The 7,885-nt window shown below is 39.9% G+C and overlaps 1 long non-coding RNA gene across 1 annotated transcript; it reads left to right on the top strand.

Annotated features, from left to right (window-relative positions):
* LOC110434310 lies at positions 6,296-6,857 on the top strand. Its single transcript, XR_002451731.1, has 2 exons — positions 6,296-6,434; positions 6,534-6,857. It is a non-coding gene; the product is annotated as an uncharacterized LOC110434310 (long non-coding RNA).

Genomic DNA, 7,885 nt, shown 5'->3' on the forward strand with positions numbered 1-7,885 from the left:
CTATTCCAAATTATAAGTCATTCCAAGAATTTTGGAGAGTCAAACTTTTCTAAGTTTGACCAAATTTATATGATAAAATAATAATTATTATAATATCAACTAAATATCATTAGATTCTTCTTTAATTATATCTTCATAGTATACTCACTTTACGTTACAAATCTTAGTGTTTCTCTCTATAATTTTGGTCAAACGTGAAAATACTTTGACTCTCCAAGATTTTTGGAATGACTTACAATTTGGGATGGAGGGAGTAGATTGGAGGTGTACATGAACTATTAACATCCCTTTATCAACTAATGATGATGGTCTATTAGCAGACATGTTTGGATCCCCATCTAATAATTTTAGTTGCTAATTATTAGAACTAAATAATGGATTCAAATAGATCGTTAGACACAACTGGGTGGCAAATAATCTTTTAAGTTTTCTCTTATTGAGTTGGATGTGACATACATGAGCCTTTGGCTAACAATAAGCTCCAATTGTCGAAGATATATGCTCTAAGAGCTGGCACGTAGAAATCAGTGAATTTGTTGAAGGTTGTTCATGTGGTGCTCTCTCACTGAGTGGTACCAATAACCTAATAAATGGTCCTAAAATGTGGTGAGAGTATAAAGGTCTTGTTTTTAGCGCTGAACAAAATATCTGAAAGGCATGAATCTATCAAACTTACCGTACGGACGAATGGTCCATTTTCACACATTGTGATGAACCGTGGTTCATATGGTTTTGGGGCGGTAGGTTGCACCCTTGAAAATGTCATGACTTAGGAATGGCAATGACAACCAGAGAAAAACATTCATGATTCATCAACATAACCAAACTTACCGGTCGGAAGAATGATCCATTTTCACACATTGTGATGAACCATGGTTCATATGGTTTTGGGGCGGTAGGTTGCAGCCTTGAAAATGTCATGAGTTAGGAATGGCAGTAACAACCAAAGCAAAAACATTCATGAATCATCAACATAGCATAAGTTACAAGTATTCATAAGTTTTTTCTAGAAATTTCTAATACTCGAAAGCAGTATTTCCAACTCAATTTTAAATAGATACCCAAGTCCGACGACGTATTATCTGTCTGATGACAGCGTGCCATCCGAGAAATTGCTTGGATATTTCAAACGCCTAGTTAAACAAATCTTGGTTTAGCATGTAATGGGCCAATTCGTTGGCGTAAGGACTTCTTTTTTGAGTGGGCCGGGCCTGCCCAAAGAGAAATGTGCCAGAATGTCCAATCGAGCTAACGATCGAATCCATTTGGTTGATCAGCTGGACGTGCTAACCATTATGAATTTAGAGCCTATTTATTTGAGCTACAGCTTTGAGATGTTTAACTCAAAAGTTGGTCTAATTGATTGGCTTTTGACTCACTCTTATTAGCTTTTGTAATACATTTTTAGCTTCTCAGCACACAAAAGCAAGAAAATCACCTCTCCATGTGTGTCTATTGGCTTTTAATTCATGTTCTCAGAACCTAGCTTTACTTTCAACTTTTCAAAAAATAGCTCAACAATAGAACTGCTTGTTTATAGCTTCCGGTTTGCAGAAGCCAGCAAAAGGCTCAGGCCTTGTTTAGTTCCCCACCAAAAAACTTTGCACCTAACACATCGAATCTTTGGACACATGCATGAAGCATTAAATATAGACGAAAACAAAGACCAATTGCATAGTTTGCTTGTAAATCACAAGACAAATTTTTTAAACCTAATTAGTCTATGATTAGATACTAATTACCAAATAAAACGAAAATACTACAGTAGCCAAATCCAAAAACTTTTCGGAACTAAACAAGACCTCAACCAAAACAAACAGACTGTAAAAACCAAAAACCACAAACAGACCATAATATAAGGCCTTGTTTACTTCCTCTCAAAAACCAAAAACTTTTCAAGATTCTCAGTCACATCTAATCTTTAGACGCATGCATGGAGCATTAAATATAGACGAAAATAAAAACTAATTGCACAGTTTGATTGTAATGTATGACGCGAATCTTTTAAGCCTAATTAATCTATGATTGAATAATATTTTTCAAATACGAACGAAAGTGCTACTGTATCCCGAAATAGGGTCTATTTTTCAAATACGAACTATTTCTACCGGGAATAGACCAAACAAGCCCTTAGGGTCTGTTTTTAAAACTCTCATGTATCAGAAACAATGCAAATAATTTTATTAAAAAAATCATTTCAGACCATAACACTTTGTTATATCCCTCTTTATTAATACTATATGTCACATTAGCTTATATATTCTTGAGTAAATCTCATAATTTATTACTGTAAATAACATACAGAGCTACAATAACACATGCATCATAAAATGAGTACAAAATCGCTATGATAATTTTGGATAGTTAAATAATAAGTTATTTTATAGTTGATGACATAGAGCAGCCCCTTCCTATCCTCTCTTGCTAAGAACAACTTCAACAGGAGCTCTCAAATGAGAGGGTTTTACTTTTGATTTGAGACCTCCTCCTATTTCTTTTGTCCCAAATTTTTTCTACCTATCTCCCAATAAATCAAGTCCCTCAAATCTATTTGTATAGACAACAGAAGATGGGACCCACATGTCATTCTGTCCGCCCCTTCTCTTCTCCTTCGGCAAGCTTGCCACTGCCCCAACCTCCAAGTGGTCGACGCCAGCCCGTGCCTACTCGCCGCATGTTGCATTGTGTCACTAGCAGAGCACTCTCCTTAATTGATGGAGGGACCCAATGGCGGGAGGGCCTTCCCGGTGGAGAGGAGGAACCTGACCCGAGAGAGGAAGACGTGGTGGGGAGGTGGCAATACCGAGAGACGAAGACACGATGGGGCAGCGGCACGACGCTAAGCATGTGTAGGTCGTATGGGAGACCGGGCTAGGCAGAGGTGCACGCGCACGTCCAATAGGAATTTAAGGGCCTGTACAAATTTGAGGGCTCTGATTCTTGCTTGAGTTTTTTTTTTACTATTTTATGGCCTGTTTGGCACAACAACAACTTCATGAGTTGTTGTGAGCTGTTTGTTTTTTGCCAAACACTCTTTTTCAAAGTAGCTTCATAGGTAAAGCTATTTTTCTTCTTCTCTCATAAAGACATGAGTTGGGATGAAGCGGAAAAAAAGTAGCTTATCCTAACTCTCTTCTCCATTTCTTTCTTTCATCCATGCATGAAGCTGCTGATGAAGCTATTTTGTCAAATAACTTTTTAAAATAGCTCAGCTTTATTTAGAAAGTTACTCAGGATGCTCTTTTATATAAAAAAAATAATTTTACCAGTGAAGCTGAGCTATGCCAAATATAGGGATGCGGCATACCAAGAACCATATGCCGAGGCCTCTAGCCATACACACGAGTGACTATGACCACGCGTCTCCTCAAGAAGAAGGTGGTGGATGAAGACAACAACACTAATAATCTCTTCGGCATGACTATGTCCATGGCGCCCGGCCTCAACGGAAATGTGGCGGCGATCGAGGACTTGTTGGCATCACCATCGTCGTGCAGGGAAGGTGATGTCTGTCGGCGCCGATGATGAAAGCTTGTGTGCGGCATCGGCACACAAGGTGAAAGACCGGCGTGGCTGCTGTGGTGGCTGAGCTGCCCTTCCATCTCGGTGTGCTCAGCAAAATCAAGGATCACCCCTTCCATAAGTTTATTTGAGAATGATTCTAGGAGCGAACATCAAGACATGAATAAACGCTCACTCCTCTTAAATAGCATTAATATTCTTTGTAAGACTTAGGATAGCAGATAGCTTGCTGAGAGTTCTTGTAAGTGGATTTGATGGTTTTCAAACAAAGAATGCATCTATTCACCACCCCAGCCAAGTTTTTCCGTGATGGCCGGATCCGTCAGGGAAAGTATCGAATCTGTGACGGAAGATGACTCGTCAGGGAACAAATGACAGGGAAAGTCTTTAAGAACCCAAGTTTTCAAAGGTCAAATACAATTTTTTGAATTGTTTTGAGTGTTATTCCTTTCTGATGCGAAGGCCTTAAGGGTTGAGAAGAACGTTGTACTGAGTTACATTACAAACACATGTTTAGCATTCATAATTCAGAGGTTTTGTTCTTCCTCAACAACACGGTTTGTGTTCAGGACATTGGCTAAAAGTTGGCTGAATTCTTTTACAGTTTTACTCTCTAGCATAATTCAGCTAGATCGACGGCATTGTGCATTGCTGGGAACATATAACTTGTATCAGATATCAATGTTCAGGAGTTCGGCATCCATCCAGTGGCAATCGATGTCTCCATATAATCTTTGAGAACACAAGGTGCTCAGTCCATCCTCTGAAAATTGATACAGAATAAGCAACTAATAGCTAGCAGGAACGCAACTAGCCACCAGTAGAAAGAACGCAGATGCATGATGAGTAGTCTGTAATTGGACTGTGTGACCCTACAGTTGACTAAATTCGGTTTAAACCAAATTTTAAATTCGAAATATTTTAAATTAAAAGTAGAAAAGTAGAAAACGGTCGAAAAATGTCAAAACCGTTTTCTACGTTTACATTTGAAATACGAAACATCTAAAATACGAAAACGAAAACGATAAAGTCGGACAAGAAAATACGAATTCGATCAGATCAAATATAGAAAGCGGTTCGATTCGGTGGGATATTTCCGTTCCGTTTTCATCCTTAATGAGGAGCTAGGAAGCAATGGACTGGAGTCATTTTGCACACCTAAGTCTTGTTTAGTTTTCAAAAATTTTAAAGATTCTCTATCACATTAAATTTTTAGACGCATACATGAACCATTAAATATAGATAAAAAATAACTATTTACACAATTTACTTGTAATTTGTGAGATAAATCTTTTGAGCCTAGTTAATCTATGGATAATAATTATCTAATACAAACGAAAATATTATGGTAATAAAACCCAAAAATTTCCAGGACAACGAGGCCTGGCTTTGCGTTGGAGTCTTCGTCGCAGGGCCGTCTCTAGGGGGTGGGCAGCCGGTGCGACGACCAGAGGCCCACGATGCTAAGGGGCCTATAAGTATATATGTAATATATATAATACTTAGTATATAGATTTGTCTAATTTTTTAGAGACTTATACAAACACTATAGAAATCCATCAATTAATTTAAAAAAGAAATCCATTAATCAGCACGTCATCCACATCCACCTATTGATGGTGTTGCTTCGTATTCTCGCTTGATCGATTAGTTGAGCAGATCAATGTTTCTCTTTATCGTCCTATTACTCAATCGTCCAATGCAACGATGTGGCTCCATGACATGCTAACACCACACGTCCGCACACGATGTCACTACTAGACACTGGAGCAAGAAGAGCAAGGGCATAGCTGATCGAGACTTCACCAATTTTGTTATTAGTATTCAGTGATAGGGTTCTAAATTTGTAATTCTATTCTACTTATTTATTTGTTGTACTATAATTACCTTTTATAAACTAAAACATATGGTGCAAATTAATTCTTTTTAATTGTACTATGTATTTTATATATTTGACATATAAAAAGATATTTGATGGGTCCTACCCTTTTGCTTGCACAAGGGCGGCCCTGCTTCGTCGTCGCCCGGCCGGCTGCACCAAGAAGACGTCGTGTCCACAGGCAGCGATGCCCCTGAGCCCCCATCATGGTTGTCCTCAGGCGCCGCCACGGGGCCACGATTGCACGGCTTGTGGTACACCCTGCACAGGATGAGGCGACCCTTCTCCCTGAGGCCGTCGTAGATCAAGCTGGTTCAGACGAGTGCGCCGTGTCATCCCTCCACGTACGTGAAGGAGAAGCTCTCGCCGCATGCATGTTGGCATGACCAGTTTTTTTTTTTCCAACAATGATTTAGAAAACTATATATTGCCACTTTCCCGTTTTTGTTGCAAACGTGTGCGTCCACGTACGGGTTTGGGCCTAAGAGAAATGGGTCGGGTGTCACAAGCTAATTAAGGTTTGAATGTTTGTTCAAATCTGCTGGTCACGGGAATTTTCCCCTCACACATGTTCAGCTTATGCGTGACACTTCCGCGCGCTGTGGACGGGAGGAACGGCCATTCTGGCCGCAAACCCCTCGAGGAGACCATCACATCTGTTGTGCTTTCTTTGGTGCAAAAAGGTAACCTAATAAAGATAGAAATCATGACATAGATGTGAAAGAAAAATGCATGCATGACTCAAGGGCAAATTCTTGATGATATGGCTCATATATAAAGAAACACAAAATAAATGGTGAAGCTACAGAACATGGTGTTCTAGTTCAAACCATCACTCATTACATTACACTTGATGGTTGCACAATGAGTTCATTCCCAACCAATATACTCAAGTGATCTTGTGGGACGTTGGAGCAAAACAAACAAATCTCTTAGTTATGTCTACCATGACAGGGCGAGCAGCCGCCTCGTCAAGTAACACCAGAGCTTCACCTTTGCACTGAGTGACGAAGACGAGCTTCACCAGAACATGGTGACCAATGAAACTTTGGTTTACTGTCCGTTGTTGTGTACCTTTAATGTTAATTTTAGTTTACTTGATGCTAATACAAATGTAATTCATTCTTTCTAGAAAAGTAAAGGCATTTCGATGGAGCGACAAGTGATGGGATCGTCTTGGAGTATTTATCCTTTGCTGATCAAGTGATGGGATTGCTAATCGAGTGCTTTATTTCATATAAGTAGCCTAGGATGATATTCATTTCGATCGTATCAAGTCGCCATTTAGAATACTTTGAAACAGTGGAGCAGTGCGTGTGTGATCGTCACAAACTTTAATTCATGTGTGGTGTGGATGGAGTGGGAAACATTTAACTATGTGGTGTGGTGTAATTTCATACTACTTCTGTGGTTTAATTAATTGTGTTTTGATGCATGTTAAATGTATAGTTAATTATATGATCCTGTTTAATATTATTATTTTAAATTGTTGGTGTGTGGCAGTATGTACAAAATTATGGAAAGCAACACCATTCGTTGCAAACGATAATTCATCCTATAGTAATCTAGTTTTTTTAATGTCACGAGGGTCGTGCCAATAGAGGAAGGTACACATTTTGCAACCGATTATTATGGTGTTAATAGAGACATGAACTTTACCCAACCAAAACATTTAGGAAGCAATAGAGGAGATCACATCTAACAACAAACCATATTGTGTGGCAATAGAGTGTCCCACCTCTAGCCTCCAAACTAGTTTTTGGTTTGAATAACATGTCCAACTTATACCAACCAACCTTGTTGGTGGCAATTAATAGAGCTGTCTACCTCTAGCATCTGAGGACACATGGTAGCAATAGATCCATTTCGTGGTAACATAGGAAACCACATATAACCACCAATTCACGTTGATGGCAATAGATGGGCTACCCCTGTAGCAACCACAACATGGGTGTAGCAATACAATATTTTGCAACGCCTTAGTTGACACATTGCAATGCTTTGTAGATGGTGCAAGTGAAACCTCTAGCATCACCTGGTGTGTCGCGATAGGATACACAGCAACCAACTCGAGCGCAGCGATAGATGATTGTTTCAATGCCTCACTGTGTTGCAATACCAAAATTAGTGCAACGACACAACAGCATTCGTGGTTGAAGGTTAATACCATGGGACTTTATGCATCATGTATTTACGAAATTTTGTGGGTGCAATTGCGGCTATTGCACCGAAAACAAGGATATTGCAACATATTATGGACGTTGCTAAAGGGTGAAAACGTAGTAGTGAGCGTGGCATTCCCTCCCCACAGTGGCATTCCCTCCCCTCCACCTCTACATGAACTTCGGTGGTGGCGTGGGGCTACCCATGGTGGCACTACAACTCCGGCATTGGCTCTCAGGCATCACAGATCCAGCGGGATGGAGCCACTAGGGTGCGTATCCAGCGGCGGAGAGGCACCATGGCGTGCAGTGGCGGCGGCGA

The sequence above is a fragment of the Sorghum bicolor genome, chromosome 4 (assembly GCF_000003195.3).
Source record: "Sorghum bicolor cultivar BTx623 chromosome 4, Sorghum_bicolor_NCBIv3, whole genome shotgun sequence".
Lineage (NCBI taxonomy): Eukaryota > Viridiplantae > Streptophyta > Magnoliopsida > Poales > Poaceae > Sorghum > Sorghum bicolor.